Raw genomic sequence first — 20,535 nt, 5'->3', positions numbered from 1 at the left:
TAGGGCCGATGTGATGATGTCGTTACCTCAAAGCATTTCACACAAACCAGGTGGACCTTAATCTGGCACTCAAGACTGAATTTTCAGTTAAAATAAATGGTTCTGTCTTTTCAAGATTTTTTTTTTTTAAAAAAAACATGTATCATATGCAGACGCATGGTTAATAGTCGTCCACATGGGCTTACAATTTCTATTAATTAAGCCTGAGTTATCTTCTGTTAAGGTGAAAATGCTAGTTATTTCCATGACTGATGTTTTTCTCCTAAGCTTTTTCCTCTCAGCCGCAAGATTTTACAGTAACTTGTTTCCAACATTCTTCCCATCAGTTTCATAAAATGCATAACTATGCAGTATGCCACACTTCCCAAAGTACCCCCACCAAAAAAATCAAAAAACAGGCATGGGGCTTGTATGAAGGACTGGTTTTATTTTTCTAATGAAATTAAAGCACATGGTCACAACTAATATGGTTGTCTTTGAAAAGTTTTGGCTGTACGGCAACACAGAAGATATTTTCCTTCCAGTTGCAATCTCTAATACCATTCCCTAAGTATTCAAGCTTCAGTTCTAGCTTAAAGTCCATTCTCCTTTCTTCCTCTAGTACCACTGAGATTGCTGTGTATATATATGCTTATCCAACAATGCCCATAACATCATGAAGTAGCATCCTATGCATAAACATTTCCTTCTTCTATTCTAGGAGGCATTTTTAAAGGGGAGAAATTTGACATTTCCAGGGTCTCTACTTTTCTGCTGTGCTGCATAAATATTCACAAGGTAGTGAGCAGAAGCTAGAAAAGTCAGGTTTTTTTACACTACAAATATCAGAATTTCTGGCCAGTATGACCAGTGGTTGGAGGTTTGACCATGTGGATCATGACAATGTAGCTGGAGGATTCTAGTTGTCATCATTTTTAGTTCAGAAAGTAATTTCCCCAGACTTTGCACTGAGAGACACAACTCTGCTTGTATTTATGCAGTTACCCTTTGGGACATGGATAACATAACTGGAGGTATAGCAATAGGTAGAATTTAATTTTAATTCTGCTTTGTCTTTTCTCAAATACACGACCTCATCCTGCAATTAAGATCTTAACTCTCTGACAGGAAGCCTGTCATTCAGAGTAATTTATTCTAATCTCCATGGTATTTTTATGACAGCCTGTGGTAATAGAAACATAGCAGAATATCTTATTCTTTATGTCATAATATTTTTCTGTTTAACTCTGCTGTGTACAAGGTGATGGGAGAAATTAATGTATCAGAAACCACACAATCACTGGCCAAAAAACAGTTCCTTCTGTGCTACATTGGGCATGGTCTTAAGGACAAAAGAAACAGCTCAGTTGGATCAGGTCAAGGAACCATTTAAACCAGAATATTGTTTCCAGTAGATTTGATAGATGTCTCTGGAAGCCAGTGGGCAGATGGGCGGGGGGCACGGACAGGTCAACCAAAGAGATTTTGCTGCCTGAGGGGATGGACAAAAAGCCAGATGGGTTGGTGATTGAATTTTTACTTCAACAGTGGCAACTTCCACCACACCTGGAGCCAGCAGAAGATGCAGAACGAACTATGGGCCACATAGACAGGTCTGTCTTCCAACAGAGTAGCTGGGATGCAGCCATGACTGTCTTCCATCATTTACAGCTTGAGGCTGTTGCTTCACTGAGCTTCCTGGCAGGAATCACCCTTTGCGACTGTAGTCTTCAGGGCTGTTCAGATTCAGAACATCCTAATGGTCTATTTCAGTTTTTCTGAATCCGTTCTAATTAACCCAGTTTATACACCTTTACTATCCACACTTGCCCCCCCCTCAGCTCCCACTAAGTTGACAGGGCTCCTTCTGCCTTTTCAATCAATCTTCTCAGATCCTCTGCTTTAAGCAAGAAAAAAAATATGTTGAAGCAATTAATACTACCAGCTAAAGTATATAGACACCATTACAATGTTTCTCATCTGGAAACATGAAAGCCTCTGAGTTCTCTTTCAAATGCAGTGACAAAAGACCACGAAGAAGGAGGAGGAGGAAGAGGAGGAGCAGGAGGAAGATAATTAATTTTGGAAATCTAAGTATACTGGCATAGATCCCACTGAAGCAGAAGGTAGACACACAATGTATCCACTTCTTCAAAAAAAAAAAACAACCTTCATTTTATATGCTATGTGGGATATTGTACTTCATTATTCACTTCTTCAAAAAAAAAAAAACCCTTCAGTTTATATACTATGTGGGATACTGTACTTCATTATCCACGATTCAAAATGCCAGAAAATTGCATGATGTTGCGCCACAATATTGTGCCTGCATTGTCAGCAGAAAAAAAGATACCAAACTACTGTACATAGCAATAGGCAACTTGAATGTTCATGACTCCCATATCAACAGTCAAGATGGTTTATAGGATACCCTCTTGTGCTCACTATTATTCACAGTGTGACACCACACAAAGGAAAGTTCAAGAAGCTGACTCCTTTTTTTTCATCAGTTAACCACTTCCCACCCAAACACAAAGCAATCATCAGGGCTGTTTTTCTAGGTATCTATTGCTTGGCACCACAAACTAATCGTAATACCTAGAAGAAATGTGTATTCCTTATTAACCACATTCACTCAAGTACGTGTCTGTACAACTAGAAGGTATTCAACTGTTAATCCCCAAGGATTTAACAGGAATTTTGGAGTGCTTCTTCCCCATGTAATGTGCTGTACAGCACATCTAGACCTTTTCGGCAGCTGCCCCCAGACTATGGAACGCCATCCCAAGGGAGATTCGTCTGGCGTTGACCTCCTGTTCTGCAAGGTTTTTAAAGGAAATAGTATCAACTGTGGGTCCTGAGGGCAACTTTTAGAGCATTGTATTTTTAATTGTATTTTAATTTTTTTAATCTTTTTGTTGAATTCAAATTGTTGTAAGCCGCCCAGAGACCTTTGGGTAGTGTGGGTGGCATATAAGTTAAATAAATAAAATAAATAAATAATCTAGCCCTCTGTATTGTGAAAAGAAGTCTCAGCCATGTTCCTTCAGGGCCAATGTTCTTTTACACTCAAGCATGGAACAGAACACATTCAGAATTTGAGAGAAGGCTAAAGGAAAGGTATGGATACTTGCTGCAAAATCACATTTTAAATCACTCCCAAGGATATGCAGTGTGGGGTTTTTTTTTCAATTTATATGGTCCATTTTAAATCTGGGGACATTTAGGGTCACCTATTTCTGTATGAGAGGAGAAACAGTGTTACTTTTTTTAAAAAAAAACCCTCATAACTTGAAAACCCCTTTACCTAAACTTCTCCAAATTCGGCTCAGAGCAAAAACAGTCTGCTACAACTAAGCCCAGTTTCGTGTTGATTTAAAACCAAGTTTAAAAATTACAATTTTTATTGGGGCTGCCTTTATTTTTAGACTTGCCTCGTAAAATATTGATTTGTTCTGCCAGCATATCAAGGCTCAAAGGCTGCCTTTCCAATTAGTTTAACATCTGTATAATAGTTGGAGAGTGTTTCAATGTACAATGAGTAGGTATAATGTGTAAAACTCCAAAACTCTACACATAACCTATCCCCCAAGTCTCTGAGATATTTGGCGGAGGGCCTTCTCTCCATTGCAGGCACTTTTGGTGAGTGATTGTTCCCAGTCTATGAAATCTCTCTCTCTCTCTCTCATACACTCTCTCTCTCTCTCTCTCTCACACACACACACACACACACAGAGAGAGAGAGAGAGAGAGAGAGAGAGAAAGAGAGAGAGAGAGAGAGACTGGCCCTCTCTTTACAGTCCTTCCACTGGTAGATGAAAACCTCCTGTTTTAAACTGGCGTTTAATCTGTGAATGACCTAGCAGGATTGGAGTTTTTAACAGAGGCTTCCGCATATATTTTATTGTGAAATTTGTTTCAGTTTGTTTTAACTAGTGATGTTTTTAACATTGTTCTCAACCAGATTTTAGTATTAATATCTTAATGTATTGTGATTTTACATTTTATTTAAGAGACAAAAATACAATATTATGGATGCTGTTAAACTGCAAATTCCATCAGCCCTAATCCTGATGGGCCGTCTTGGGTCTTTCTATTGGGAAAAAAGGAGGTATAAAGAAAAGGAAAGATGGGACTACCAGTCTAAAAATATCTGGAGAGTTATAAGTTCCCCAGCCCTGGTCTAGAACTTTGAGCCACTTTTAAATTATGTGATCACACAACTGAGAATAATGACAACTTCTAACTTTTGTACTTCAGCAGGCAGGCAGGCAGGGCCAGTCTCAGAGGCAACCCAAACAAAAAGTCTGTTTAAGTCAGGGCATCTTCTTGTCATCATGCTCCAGGAATTCAAACTCTGTTTTTCTTTCTCTGGACACATTCAAAAAATGCCCGTAAGTACAATCTGGGTCTCAGTCCCTACCTTTGCAGGGCAAGAAGATGAGACCTGCCCTTCAGCACTGCTCAGAACGGCAAGCTACCCATGTCAGCTGAGGAATTCTGGGAGTCGTAGTGCAAAAAGGTAACATTTATAAGCTCTGTAAATCATGCTATATGAACAGTAATGCCCACTGACAAGTCTGAATGTTTCAGAGAGAAGCCCAGTCATCTTGAATCCCAGGCTACAAATTCTTCCATTTGGTACTACCTTCAGCTACACAGCTTGAGGCTCTTCCAGGTGTATACAACTTTTAGCAGTCTACTGGCTATATCTATATTACAACTTTAACATTTCTGTTCTTGCCTCTTTTTTATCGTGTATTTTCACACAGGCATTTACATTTTCAAGCGCTCATGCTTTCGCTCTGCAGTGCTGTACGTGCTCTCTCATCTATTGTTAACAGATGCCATGATCACAGCAGCTTGCTATTTTTAAGTGTAAACCATTCAGAGTGTTTCGGAAAGTGCTGGGTCGTGATTACTGGCAAAGGCAGAGAGCTTGCTTAAAAATACTGCTCATGGTATGAGAAGTAGACATAGAAATCACACGGAGATTAAACAGTAGAGTAAGGAAAAGATTGCTTGTCTCTTGTTTCCCATTTCTCCATAACCTAGAGCAGTGCTTCCGAACTTTGGGTCCCCAGGTGTTCTTGGACTACAATTCTCAGAAGTCTTCACCATTTGCCATATTAGCCAGGATTTCTGGGAGTAATAGTCCAAGAACATCTGGGGAGCAAAGTTGGGAAGCACTGATCTAGAGCTCCCATCTAAATTGTGGTTGCCCTGGTTTTCAGGACCTTGAGCTTGAGAATAAAATGGAAGAGACTAAAACGACTTGTGATTCTGACAATCTGACTAGAAATGACTGTCGGGGGTAGTGGCTACAGCAGACCTATTCAGACATTTGAAAGCAATGTGTGTTGTGAGACAGCAGGATACCACCCACTCTAGTCCCTGTTTTTTTTCTATTTCTCTTATCATTGAAGTCCCTCCATTCTCTTTGGAACATCAGTGTTTATGATTCTGGGGCTGGGATTTGAGAGATCCCCTCCGAAAACTGAATCTCACTTGGGGACCTCAGGCCAGGCACTCTCTTTAAGCCTCGCCTATCTCACAGGGCTGGTGTGAGCATAAGCTGTCAAGGAGAATAAGAAGGAAAAACCCCAAGTATGTTGCTTTAAGCCCATTGAAGGAAAGAAGCATTACAAATATAACTAAGAAGCTAATAATGACCAGTTACTAGTATTGTACTGCTAATCCCAATGAAAAGTAGAACTACTAAAATGACTGTTAACTAGAATGCTATTGGCATTTACATAGGGTTTGTCTAACTTGCTGCAGCTAATTGTGGCTAACTGATGAGGTGTTGGGGGCAGTGTCTCGGTCATGTGTCTGTTCATGCACCCAGCTCCACAACTGAGATGTGCCAAGGCATCCCATCAGTAAATTGGAATTAGCTGAAGTGAGTCACACAAACCTTACACAGACACCAAAAGGATTCCTCCCATAAGCCAACACTTATGTAAATCCCATTGACCCAGTAAGTCTGCTCTAGTCAGGACTAGCAACAGTATACTGTACTGTCTAATAAAATTGTCTTGTACACATGAAGAGTGATAAGAATGATGGCAGGGAGGAGAGAGTGCACACCCTCTCTTTAAACACTTGGTATATATGATTCTTAAATGCCTGAGTAGGTTAGCACCTACTCAGTCCATCTCAGAGCTGTTGCCATAGGGATTAACTGTACAGTGAGATAGGTATCTGGCTGCAGAGACAGAGGTTGGAAGTTCAACCTCCCACTGTGCATGCTGAAAGAAAGGCCAGTCTGTATAACCTTGGGCGTAGTGAATAGTCCCAGAGTACCTCCAGAAGAAGGGAAGGCAAACCACTTAGTGTATTTTATACCAAGAAAACCTTTTAAAAGGGTCACCATAAGCCAGAATCAACTTGATAACAAATGGTTATTACTTATTGTTGTTTAATTATTAAGTCGTGTCTGTCTCTTCATGACCCCATGGACCAGAGCACGCCAGGCCCTCTTGTCTTCCACCGCCTCCCGGAGTAAAGTCAAATTCATATTGATAGCCCCAATGACACTGTCCAACCATCTTGTCCTCTGTTGTCCCCTTCTCCTTTTGCCTTCACACTTTCCCAACATCAGGGTCTTTTCCATCATGAGATGGCCAAAGTATTGGAGCCTCAGCTTCAGGATATGTCCTTCCAGTGAGCACTCAGCGTTGATTTCCTTCAGAATTGATAGGTTTATTCTCCTTGCAGTCCAGGGGACTCTCAAGTGTCTCCTCCAGCACCACAGTTCAAAAGCATCAATTCTTCGGTGGCCAGCCTTCTTTATGGTCCAGCTCTCACTTCTCTACATTGCTACTATGCGGACCTTTGTTGGCAAGGTGATGTCTCTGCTTTTTAAGATGCTGTCTAGGTTTGTCATTGCTTTCCTCCCAAGAAGCAGGTGTCCTTTAATTTTGTGGCTGCTGTCACAATCTGCAGTGATCATGGAGCCCAAGAAAGTAAAATCTGTCTCTGTGACAGCATCCACGATGTGGATTGTCATTGAAGCTACTGACATGACTTTGACCCAACTCCGGGAGGCACTGGAAGACAGGAGGGCCTGGTGTGCTCTGGTCCATGGAGTCATGAAGAGTCAGACACAACGTAAAGACTAAACAACAACAATATGTGTTTTATTTTTATTTTATTGTTATATTTCTATTTTATTTGATGTTGCTTATGTGTTGCATTTTTGAAAACTATGCAGAGTAATGGCTTGCCACTAAATGAATGGTAAGTAAGTAAGTAGATAAATAAATAAATAGCGCTGCTGCAGGAAAACAGATGTTCAGAAATCTTATAACAAACAAATCTTTTTAATTTGTAAGGTGCAATGAGAATTTTTAGAAATTGTGAAAGAAACGTATTTTAAAACTCATTGCTGGAAGCTTTCCAGGAATACTGTATCATTTTTGCAGTTAGTAGCCTAACCACCTGTGGAACATTTGGAGTTGGGAGAGAATTGTGTCCAAAGGGGCAGCCCAGTTAATTTGTTGTGTCTCAAACAATTAAGAGTCTAATGACACCTTAAAGACTAACCAATTTATAAAGTCAGGGCTGCCTAATAGCCAGATGGAGGCAGTGTGCCTGAGGCAGTGGCTGCTGCCAGGCCAGCCTCTTTCTCCCTGCTGTCACCACCCACCTGGCCACTACATGGCCAGCCATGTCATTAATTACTTTTTTTCCCTTAATAATGCAAGGAGACCCCACGGTACATAGGCTGGCGATTGGAAGGAATGTCAGAATGACACCTTCTTCTGCTACTGCTCCCCAGTCACGGTGAGTATTGTTGGGGGTAGAGTGCAGCAGAGTTTCTCTTCTCACCTCAGGTGGCAGGAGATTTTTTTTGATGGCACTGCACTTACAAAAGTGTCAATTTTCATGGATTACCTACACTGTGTGTACACTTGAAATTTCAGACAGCACTTCATGCATCTGATGAAATGGACTGCAGTCTAGGAATGAGTTGGTCTTTAAAATGCCAGACAAACCTATCTTGTTTTTGTTCTTTGTTTTCTATTTTCCCTTTAATTGCTTTTACTGCAGACAGTACAGTCAACAAACTCTGAGCCTCCAAGTTCATCTTCACACCCATTTTATTTGACATCCAGGGCAACTACTGGGCTTGTCTGCCCATAAAGCTGGCCCTTCTGGTGATCGTGGGTGTTGGATCAACACCTCAGGAGGCAACCAACTTGGGGAAGTCCAGCTTATGTTGGCACCTGCTACTTACAAAGAAGCTCTCTAACAAAAATTGCACTCCTTCTCAACATAAATTCAGAGAGTTAATATTTTCTTATTCATGTTTCAGGACTATTAATAAATACAAATAAGCTCTCAGGGCTAAACTATATATTACCAGCAACCCATCATAAGAAGAAGGAATTCTCCAACTGCTGAGAACCTCTGATTATCACAACAGGAGCATTCCACATCTCCTCCAGCTTGCAAATTAGCTTTTTTCCTTTGGAAAAAAGCATTTTTTAAAAAATTGGGAGGTAAATACAGTGATGCCTTGAGTTGCGAACTTAATTCATTCTGGGATGATGGTCATAACTCAAGTTAGTCACAACTCAAAGCACCATTTCCCATAGGAATACACAAACATGATTAATCCATTATGGCTGATTTTAGTTGTATCTCGAGGTGTTGGTTGTATCTCAAAGCATTAGTTCCCATAGGAATTAATGCAAAAGCAGTTAATCCGTCCACTAGGGGGAGACTTTTTTTAACCTAAGATGACCTCTAAGGTTAAAAAAAAGGGCAGGAAAGGAGGAAGGGAGGGAGCCTTGTTTCCAGCCATATCTCAAAGCGCTGATCACAAGTCAAAGCAAAATTTTGTGACCAGAATTAGTTGTAACTTGAATTGGTCACAAGTCAAGACATTCATAAGTCGAGGCACCACAAGCTTCATTCACAAGTATGATTGCTTAAACATGAAAGTCCATCTGTTAAAATATATCCCTGGAACACTATAGATTTCAGCTTATAATGACAAACTATCTATATTAACACAATGCAGTATAGTGAATAGAGTGATGGACCAGGTACTAGAACTCCGGGTTCAAATCTCTTCTAAACTTGTGGGTGTGAAACTGGTAATGCCATTCTATAAATATCTCACTCAAAACCCTATTAGAGTCACTATAAGTCAATTCCAACAGGACAACACATGGCACACATCTTTATATTGTATAGTTTGATCCTTGGAGTTTCCAAATTTATGTCTGTTTTGTGTGTGTGTGTGTGTGTGCGTGCGTGCGTGCGCGCGCGCGCGCACACACACACACACACACACACACACACACACACACACACACACACACACACACACACACACACACACACACCACATATGAGTGATGCATCATGTGCCATTCTAAAAGTCTGAGTAGCCACAAGACAGCCATCTCACCTCATATTGTCCCTAAATGCACTACTTTTCTAGAGTCAGTTCACACAGCCCATGCACCTTTGAATCAGAAAGTACCATGTAATTAATTGGGGGGGAATCAATTGGTATACACACATGTGTGAATCAGGCTTAAGAGATAGAAGGGCCACAGGGAGTTAAGGAGAATGTAAAAATGAAGGCATGAAGTTGGATATATTTTGCCACTGGAGGCAGAGTAAATACATTTGGACTGAACAGTCTGCGAATATTGTATTTTGCTAACTGCTTTCTTTAATAGGCCTATCATCTCTAAATAAGCTTTTAAGATAACTCTGGAGATGAAAGTCCTTGACACTAGCAGGTCATGCTTGAGGGATGCTCTCTTGAATCAGTGGAAGGCCTATTGTCTTGTGAGTTAGTCAAGGATGTGGATTTACAAGCATCATTGTCATATAGCACAGAAAAAGATATTCCTAAAACCTGCTGTGGAAATTGCTTTGACTGTATTCATGACAACTTTTCAAAAAATTTATCAAGCTGTGTGATACTCCTAGGGCTGTGAGTAGAGTTAACGATACTCTGAATTTTCTTAGAAATCTGCCAATTGGTTGAATTCACAGCCCTCCAAAATAACAATAATAATAACCCAAGAGATAACTATTTCAATTTTTTTCATAAATGTGACAAAAAACATTGGCTACAAACCTCTCTACCTACCTTCCTTACCAGGGCCATTTGGTTTTAAAGAATGAAAATAAATTATTTGTCAGGTTTTTGTTTCTTTCAGGTTCTAGGAATTTTAAAGTGCTTTATATTTCTGGCTGCCTCACTTGTAGCCAGTCCTGGTATAACAATGCTCATGTACGTTAATTAATCATATTATTAAAAATGCACCAATGCCCTTTATTGAGAAACCCGATATGGTAACTGTGCTCAGTGGGGTGGGGATGCTATGGTTAAAAAAACTAGCAAAATGGCTGTGCTGAAGCCTGTAATAACTGAAATAAAATAAAATAGACAATCCCAGAGCAATAAAAATGGCAGATACACCCTCAGCTTCCCTGAAAAGGCCACTCAAACCCACAAACCAAGTGCTGCACTGCTGACAATACACTGGCCATAACTAGAGGAGGGTGACTAGCATTTTTTTTATTTTCATTTATTATTTAAAATATATTGGCCCACACTTCTCTTTAAGAAGGACTCAAAGTGGCTTACCTCATTAAAAGACAACATTTAAAGTCAAAACCAGTAAGTATACAAATACTAAAGAGGATCAAACAAATATCAAACTAAGGAATAGTAAACATAAACACATTCAAAGCAGCAAGGTGCTACCATCCATTAAAAATCCCCTCTCAGACAGCCATTAATTGAGGGACAGTTTGCCCGAAGAGAAAGACCTTTGCTTGCTTGCAGAAGGACAGCAAAGATGGGGCCAGACTGGCCTCTTGTGGGAGAGAGATACAAAGTCTGGGAGCAGCAACAGAGAAGGCGCTCTCTTGTCTCTGCACCAAACACACCTGTGAGGGTAGTGGCACCTAGAGAAAGACTTCCCCTGATGATCTGAACACCTAGGTAGGCTCCATAAAGGGAGGTGTGGTTCTTGAGAAAGCTTGGACCCATGATGTCAAAATTTGCTGCTGGAAGTGTACGAAACTTCCTATTGGTATTTATTGCTGACAGGACTCAAACTCACCACTCAGAGTAAGCATATTACTTCCAAGTGCTCTTCCTCAGAGAAAATGTTAGTGTGGGGGTCCCTGCTGGTTTAATACTGTACTCTAGAAAGGACCAGTCGGAATGCACCGAATTTGAGAACTGGAAGGAACTGCTTGGCCCTACAGACACTAGGCCTTCAGGAACCCTAGAACCTGAACCGCCAGTAGAAAGACTCTGTGTCTGAGTCAAAAGAGAAGGTTGAACAGCCTCCTGCACCACTGAAATACCTGAGAATAAAAGTAAGAGTCAAGCTAGAAGGCCCCAAGTGAAGTGCTCAGCCATAGGAAATGATTTCTCTGAAGAGGTTTCCTCAGAAGAAGAGATCTCCTTGAGGAAAAGTTGTTCCTCCCAAGAATACCAGTGGGCCAAATTCTGCAGCTGCATTTCCTTCCCAGCTGGCTAAGTGCCAACTCTTGGTGGAGCTCCAGCAGCTTGGCTATGTAAACCTTTATCTGGGACTGGTAAGTTGTTGGAAACAATGCCTCTTTTTGCTCTAGATTTGTTTGCCCCGATTCCCTGTCATGTATGATCCCCCCCGCCCCCATTGCTTGACTAAGCTTTTTCGACTCTGTTTCCTAACATTACTGGCTTGACTCTGGATTGCGCTATGATTCTGCATTTGGATCTCCCATAGGATTCTATCTGCTAGCCTTTTTTTCATTGCTCTCACCCCAATTCTAGACTATCCCGGCCAGGCCTCTTTTGTTTCTCAGCCTGCCAAGACCTTGCCTTTGGAGCCAACACACCAAGGAGTAAGGCCCCACAGTGTTTTCCAAAAGCTGAATAAGATATCCAGTGCACTCTATAAATGCCAGTTATGTGATGAATGTATTAACTGTTCAGAACAAACTACAAGCAATGAGTTTTAACCCTTTTGCCCTGTGTCCTGTCGCCTGTCAACTTGGACTAGTGCTTTGCTGCCCCATGGGGCAGGACTAGAACCAATGGGTGGAAGTAACAGGGAAACAGATTTTGGAAAGGCATGAGGGAACATGTCAGAGCTGCTCGAAAGTAGAAAAGTAGAAAGTAGAAAAGACCCTTGGTTTGTGGTTCCTTCCACTGGAAGTATTTAAACAAAGGCTGGGAAGCAATCATCCCTTAGGGATGGTGGTAAGTACTGTAGATCCTCCAGTGAACATGGCGCTGGCCTTCAGCCTCTTTGCAACCTTAGGTATGATTCTACCCAGTACACGTTGAACTTAAATAAACCCAGGCGTGCAGAACAAAGACAGAAAGCTGCCCAATTTCTGACGGTGACTCCCCTCATCCCATCGGGCAAACATTGCTGCAAGACCTGGTTGAGTTTCAAGTTTTATTTTCTAGCAAAATTCTAGTCACATATCTTACTCACTTAAATATGATGAGCCTGTCCCTGTGGAGAAAGCATTTAATCTTTCGATGATTACCCTGAATGCTGGCTCCAGGAGTTTCTTCCTGTGTTACATCAGCTGGACATACGCAAGCTGGGGAAGAAACTTCAAGTTAATCCTAGAATTTGTGGGGTTTTTTCTTTCTTTCTCCAGCCGCTCATCGGAATGTCCTTACAGTCACGCCTACTAGCTTTCTGAACGCTGCTCCATATTACGATTTCCCGCCTGCCAAAAATCCTGCACGGAGCCTCGTTGAAACGATCACGTCTTCCATTACGCCTGAGTCTTGTTGAGTATCGCTGGCCGAGTTGTCGTCTGTGGCCCGGGGCAACGGCTATTTTTTATTTATTTATTTGGTCGCCAGGATCTTTGCGTCCGAGAGGTGTGGCCGCTCCTGCTCTTTTGCTAAAACAGCCAGCCCTGTAACCTTGGAAAACGGAGAAAGCAGAAAGCATTCTGCAGGCAGGCAGTTTACAAAGACCTTCACGGTCCTACAAAATCATTTTAGTAGGTTGGCTGATTTGGCAAAGCTTCTATTTCAAAGATGGGTTGCAAGTTTGGTTTTTGTGCAATGTGATTTTGAATAACAACAACAATAACGACACAAGTAGCTTATTGTTATTGTTTTAAAACCGCAGCATATGATGATGATGATGAACTGCTATTTTTGATTTCAGGTTAGGATTCAAGAAGCTTTCACTTTTTAAAGCATCTTGGTTATCTACACAGCAAAAATCAAGCAAACAAATGAGATGTATAATAATGGGGATTGTTAATCAACATTTTTGGTTTAAATCCTCATTTCATCAGTTGTTCCCTCTCTTGACCAAAGCCTCCCTTTTCTGCCCTGTCCCCCACCCCACCCCACCCCACCCCGATTCTTTCCCTTCTTCCTCCTCCTCCCAGACGTCCAGGTTGTAAACTCTTTGAGCAGAGACTTACTTCTCCCCACTTTTTTTTTGTTTGTTTGGCCCCCACCTCCAAGTTTTTCAACAGAATTTCATATAAATTAACAGTACCGTTTTTCACAACAGGAATTATTTTTAAAAAATAATGGACAAAAAAACCCCCCACAATCCATTGGCTTTAATACATGTCAGGTAGAACTGGAGAGAGATGGTACAAATGCAGGAGCAGGTGATACCTTTAATCGACCATTAAGAATATAAAACAAAGAAACAAATAGCAAGTTTTCAATGATAGATCGTCTTCAAGGCTGTGCATGAAATTCTTGCAGGCAGATCCAAACTTTTGCGCTGTTTTAATGTCCCAGATTCACATGGCTGATGGTGTAGAGAGGCCAGGTTAGCTTCTTAGATGGAAACAGCTGCAGCATGCATGTTGATTTCGAGCTCCTTCTCAGCTAGCAGTTTGGAATTTATGGCCCATCTCTTAAAATGGAAGACAGTCACAGGCAATATGGGGGGGGGGTCTTCCTTCTCCCTTTCCATTTAATTCCAACTCTGTCAGAAGCAGGCAATGCCACTGGGTAGTCTTCCCTCTTCCCGCTAAAAAGAACCTCTTCGAGTTTCAGAAAAGGCAGAAAGAGAGAAGGATGGGGCCCCCATAGAGTCTCTTCTCGTATGGGATAATTTCCCTGTTCTTCCAAGTTCTGCCAGTCAGCCTCTTTAAGCTGATCTACCTCACAAGGTTGTTGTGGGGATAAATATGGAGAAGAACAGAGCCTTCCTCACTGCTTTTCAGCTCATTGGAAGAAAGGAAGCTTCTAAAGCCTTTGCTGCTCCAGTTAATTTCTTTGCCCCAACCTCCCCGTGTCTCGGCTTTTCCTTGATAGTGACTTTGGCCTCAGTGAAACAAGCACAATTCTGGAGAGCCAGGAGTTCGTTCCACTCAGCACGCACCTATGCAACTCCTTCTCAGCAGCCAGAAAGCTGTGCATGTGATGTTCTGTTAAATATTTTGGCTAGTCCTCATTTCCTTGGTAATTTTCTCTTTGAGTAGATGTGTTTCCTCGTTGCATTTCTTTACTAAAAACATTAAGTTATTTGTTAAGGCAATTGCTTTAGTGCGTTTCTAGCATGCAAACAAAAGAGATAGAATAAGCAAAACACAGTCTTGGGCCACTTTTCCAAATTTGTTTTAATGTGAATTTTCTGTGGATTATTGTCATCTTTTGTAGATTTTTGTGGGTTGTAATCCATTTCTTCGAAGACCTTTGACATCTGAAAAAGTGGATTCTAATTATGAAAGTTAATGCAAAACAAATCTCTTACTCTTAGAGTTCTCACCAGGCTTTGTTTTTATTTTGCTTACATATTCAGTTATCTGTTATCAGTAATTTACTGTGTAAAGACCACACAGCTTTGTTTTTCCTGTCCCAGTTGATTCCCTGTCTGCCAGCCATCTGATGAACAGAAAGCAACCTTTTTCACTGGCCAAAATCCTGTTGCTTAGTGTTGTAAAGTGCACTAGAGTAGGTCTACTGAAGCAATGGGGATTTAGTTAGTCAAGTCCTCTGTAAGTTCCATTGATTCAAATGGCCTAGTCTAATGGCAGCATGCTTAAATACATTAAATTATAATCAGAGTAAACCCATTTGAATCAGTGGAAGTTAGAGGAGATGATTCACTAAATGGGCCTACTCAAGTACAATTTACTGCAGTAAGCAACAGGATTTTGGCCACTGAGCTGGATGTGGGGTGTGGAGTAAATCAGTAGCCTCAGCAAGCAGCACTGCAGAAGAACTAGCTACCAACCTAATTTTGCAGGCACCCTGTGCTGTAGAAAAATGCGGGACAGATAGAGGATCCACAGGTAGACCATTTTCCATCACTCCATCTTGATATTGTATGGAGTTGTACAGTCATTTAAATCACTGGCAGGCATTCTGGATAGATGCAGGAGTCTAGGGAGAAGAAAGACTTTTCAACGTACTTTTCAACAAACTTTTCGACGTACAAATGCTGTTCCAAAATGGATTAAGTATGGTAAATGACTGCCTGGTTGTGTGCAGGTGAGGGTAACTTGGAAGTGAGGATCAATAAAGCTATTTCCTTGGTGCAATCCTAATCTCCTTTGCTTAGAAGTAAATCTCATCGTATTTTTTGGCTCTTAAGTGGAAAAGGTTCCCCTTCACAAATGTCCAGTCATGTCCGACTCTAGGGCACAGCGCTCATCCCCATTTCCAACCATAGAGCCAGCATTAGTCCATAGACAGTTTCCGTGGTCATGTGGCCAGCGCGAGTAGACACGGAACACCGTTACCTTCCTATCGTGGTGGTACCTACTTATCTACTCGCATTTTTACAGCTAGGCTGGCAGGAGCTGGGACAAGTGACAGGAGGTCACTCCACCATGTGGATTCAAACTGCTGATCTTATTTTGTGGTATGTGTGCTTAAATCTATAGCCTCATTAATCAATTGAAATGTTTGTTGATGACTTCACCAATTAAGTACTGTAACTCTAAAAGTAATAAAAATTAGGTCTCAACGTGATCTTGCTGAACCTAAAAGAGTTGCAAAATCTTGTTTGCTAGACTGAACCATTCTTCTCAAGATGAAATCAATTAACAGTGCTTAATTTTACTTACATTATGCCAATTCCTGCCCCTCAACCCACATTTAAGAATTTTCATATAAAAAAAGAGCCTTAGCTGTTCTTTAAATATTTATACATGAATGAAAACTATGTGGCACACAAGGGATTTCCTTGAAGCTTGTTTATCAGTTTTGAAGATATGACTTTTATCAGCTCTTCTCTGACTCATACACCAAATGGTATGAGAAGGTTCTGTTCCTCAACTCAAGTGTTTTTCCTCTAGAGGTTTACAGTGAAATCATTTCACTGTAACATAGTTGTGTGCCTCATTAAACTAAACAGGATTTACATTTTAGAATAGCAGTTTTATTATTTGTATAAACTCCTAGAGATTCCTCATAATGTTTCCTGAGATAATTGGAATCCCTCTCTCATCTGTCCGAGCACCCACCTCTTCTTTTCCTTGATGACAAGAATACCTTTTCTAGTAGGGCTGCATTTTGAGACAAGGACAGAGACTGGTTACTGTCTGGAACGACAGCTCCCAGGATTCTAGGCCATGCTAGTAGGGGAACTGTAGAAGCTCTATAGGCACCTTTCTTGGCAAACTTTAACAAGTAATATTTGGAAGTTTTTGTCACAGAGCCATGCAAGAAACCTGACGAGGTATTAGCAAAATGCTGGAGTGTCAAAAGACAAGTGAAAAAGACAGAGCCAGGAATGGACAGAACTGCTGCCTAAGAAAATTAATGATACAGTGCCATTTCCATTCCATATACTGAAGCCAATCAGACTGGGAGTTGTCCTTGGCGGTGGATGTGGTCCAATAATGTCCATATGACACACTCATCTCTGCTGCCGCCAGTGTCACCAACATCACCTATTCCCCAACATTTGCCACTCAGGCAGCTGCCTCATTTTGCTATAAGACCAACTCGACAGCAGGAACTACACATTTCATATAACCTACATTACACTTTTTATTGTTTGTTATTTACAAACAAGCTGGCAAGATAGCTCAGTGGTTTTTATTATCTGGCTGCAGAACAAGAAGTTGGGAGTTCAATTCCCCACGGTGCTTCCTGGAAATAGAGCCAGCTTGTGTAGCCTTGGGCAACTTGCTCAGTCCCAAGATAACCCCAGAAGAAGGGTAAAGGTAAAGGGTAAAAAGTGTAACAGTGATAAACCACTCTTGAGTATTACCTACCTGAAAAATCCTGAGGGACACAATCAGTCAGAATTGACTTGACATCACATGTCAAGAACAAATCCTGCCAAACTAACTTGATCTCATTTTTTGATCAGGTAAGCTTCCTGGTAAACAGAGGACATGCTGTAGATGTAATATATCTTGACTTCAGCAAAGCTTTTGACAAAGTGCCCCATGATATCCAGATTAGCAAACTAACTAGATGTGGGCTAGATAGATCAAGTGTCGGGTGAATACACAATTGGCTACAGAATCGTACTCAGAGGGTGATGATGAATGGGTCCTTCTCTAACTGGGAGGAGGTAACAACCCCAAGGCTCAGTCCTGGGCCCGGTGCCCTTCAATATTTTTTATTAATGACTGGGTGAGGGAGTGCAGGGAATGCTTGCCAAATTTGCAGATGATACCAACTTGGAAGGAATAGCTAATACCCTAGAAGACAGAAACAAAATTAAAAATGTCCTTGATAGGATTGAACACTGGGTCGAAAGCAACAGAATGAAATTCAACAGAGATAAGTGCAAGATACTGCACCTTGGAAAAAGAAACCAATTGCACAGTTAGATGGGGGATACCTGGCTGAGCAAAACCATGAGCGAGAAGGATCTTGAAATAGTCATAGATCACAAGCTAAATATGAGCCAACAGTGTGATGTAGCTACAAAAAAGGCAAATACTATTTTAGGTTGCATTAATAGGACTATAATTTCCATATCCCATGAGGTGCTAGTCACCCTCTATTCAGCACTGGTTAGGCCTCACCTTGAGTATTGTGTCCAGTTCAGGACACCACACTTCAAGAAGGGTGCTAACAAATTGGAACAAGTTCAGAGGAGGAGGACAAGGATGATCAGGGGGCTTGAAACCAAGCCTTATGAGGAAAGGCATGTTTAGCCTTGAGAAAAGAAGACTGAGGGGTGATATGATAGCACTTGTCAAATATTTGAAAGGCTGTCATACAGAGGAGGGGCAAGATCTGTTCTCGATCATCCTAGAGTGCAGGAAACGGAACAATGGGCTCTAGTTAAAGGAAGCCAGATTTCTGTTGAATATCAGGAAAAACTTCCTAACTGTTAAGAGCAGTACGACAGTGGAACCAGTTACCTCGGGAGTTGGTGAGGGCTCCAACACTGGAGAGATTCAAGAAAAACTTGGATATTCACCTGGCAGATAAGCTTTGGTCGTATTCCAGCATTGAGCAGGGAGTTGGACTTGGTGGCCTTATAGGCCCCTTCCAACTTAACTTTTCTATGATTTTATGATTATTATTTGCAAACAGGTGCAAAACTGCCTGTTTTACACATTTTAATATGATTCCTTGCCTTAGAATAGGACATAGAACAGCCACGGGCCTTCCTTCCACCAGGCCAGTGCTGGGAGACTTCCTGCTGCTACTGATAATGCCAGGGCAGAAACACACTGCATGACTTGTAGGGAAAACAGCGCTTGTCCCCAGCAAAAAGCAACGTTGCCAGCCAATTAATGCTGAGGTACCCAGGAAGCTGTCCTTGTCTGAGGAGCAGCTCCAATGGCTCAGTTTTTTTCCATCAATAGCTGGAAAACCGCCCTGCACTGCCTGGTAGGTGAGAGAAGCCCTAGTACAGATTCTAAAAGTTCACATGCACATCATTTTTAGACCACTCTCAAGGCTTGCACTGTTTGCAGAGTCCGAAATTGCTGTGAATTCACTCTGGATTTCCCATAACATATTTGAAGGGACGTGGTGGCGCTGCGGGCTAAACTGCAGAAGCCTGTGCTTCAGGGTCAGAAGACCAAGCAGTCATAAGATCGAATCCACGCAATTGAGTGAGCTCCCATTGCTTGTCCCAGCTTCCGCCAACCTAGCGGTTCGAAAGCATGCAAATGCAAGTAGATCAATAGGGACCACCTCGGTGGGAAGGTAACAGCGTTCCGTGTCTAAATTGCACTGGCCATGTGACCACGGAAGATTGTCTTCGGACCAAAAATGCTGGCTCTATGGCTTGGAAACGGGGATGAGCACCGCCCCCTAGAGTCGAACATGACTGGACAAAAATTGTCAAGGGGAAACCTTTACCTTTACCTTTTTATAGTTACAGCCCGTGTTTTATTTTGTCACAGAGTTTCTGAAAAGTCCACATGTTGAGAAATTTGAACGAAATTATCATGCCAATTTACATTAAATGGAAATGCAAAATAGCTCATATGTACCCAATTCAAATACAGGTGTTAAAGACTACAAAGAAGGAGAAGTGGCAGGAAAGTGTTCAGTGCTATATTTTTTTAAAGGGAAAAAACAGGGCCAAGATTATTTCTAAAAGGTATATAGTTTAGAGCAGTTAAATGGTCTCTGACTAGCATCAAAAGGATAGCAGACTAGGTACCATGATCAGAGACTAAACAAAATGCTTCAAACAATTACAACTCCCAGAATCCCCACAGTTTGGAGAGATATAGTCCAAAAAACAACAACAACAAGAAAAACAGTGTTTCCCAAGGTTTGATCAAGATGGATGGAGCTCTCTGAGAAGCACATTGAATAACAGGGGCATTGACACTGGACATTGGCTTTATTTTTTAAAAATATATGAAGCGTATAAACAAAACAAAGTATAACCAAAAACACAAAGCAGGCATGCACTATATGTGATCCATACTAGTCACATATTATGTCCTTCTTCTGCTGAATTACTTTCTCCTCTCCCTGGCTGCCTGCTAGTTTTAGTATCCCAAAGCAAACACTAAAATATTGAGACCATTTTAGCTTCTGAACTAGGCTGCTATACTGTACATGCTTGCATTTTGCTGGGTATGCTCTTTCTCTAGCATCCTTGCTATTTTGGAAGTAGGGTGTCCACAAACTGTCTTTTAGAGATGACAGTCCTCCTTTTGATAGGTGGGTGAGACACATTGTTATTCTGTTTAAATTAAAACAATCATTTCAGTGTGCATTTGAATGTATAAATTAGCATATTCAGTTTTATGAAAACTAGTGTCCTCTTGGTGATACATGTAGGGTAACTGGCACCCTTCCAGCAACTCAACCCTTGCGGTCCCATGACTTGCAAGGAATTAAGGGTTTTTTTATGGAAATGTGACTTAAAACTCTTCCCTCCCCACTCCTTACTTCCATGTAAAAATATTCAGTTTCCTGAAAGCTAGCAAGTTTCCTTCCCAGCAATGAATTTATTTCAGTTATAGTTCTCAAGTTCATCTTTGCATGCTATAAAACTGTATCTAAAGAGAGCAGTAAATTGATTTCTTAAGGGATTCCTCATATTGTTCCGTCTCATCATATCGGTTTAACTGTGGTCCCATCACCTTTTCTTTATGAGTCAGCTGCACAGATTATTTCTCCTGCAACCTTATTAA

The 20,535-nt window shown here is 41.2% G+C and overlaps 1 protein-coding gene across 4 annotated transcripts in view; it reads right to left on the bottom strand.

Moving 5' to 3' along the window:
* LMNTD1 (lamin tail domain containing 1) overlaps positions 1-12,789 on the bottom strand; it is a 262,693-nt gene extending 249,904 nt beyond the window's left edge. For 2 of the 4 annotated variants that reach the window (XM_020797811.3, XM_020797812.3), the window contains exon 1: positions 12,456-12,789. The gene's annotated coding sequence lies outside the window, so the exon portion shown is untranslated. The remainder of the gene's footprint in view (positions 1-12,455) is intronic. The other 2 variants (XM_073000777.2, XM_020797815.3) reach the window with 2 other exon arrangements.
* Between the last annotated feature and the right edge of the window lie 7,746 nt (positions 12,790-20,535).

Source organism: Pogona vitticeps, chromosome 5 (assembly GCF_051106095.1).
Source record: "Pogona vitticeps strain Pit_001003342236 chromosome 5, PviZW2.1, whole genome shotgun sequence".
Lineage (NCBI taxonomy): Eukaryota > Metazoa > Chordata > Lepidosauria > Squamata > Agamidae > Pogona > Pogona vitticeps.
This window is presented reverse-complemented; position numbering and strand designations above follow the sequence as displayed.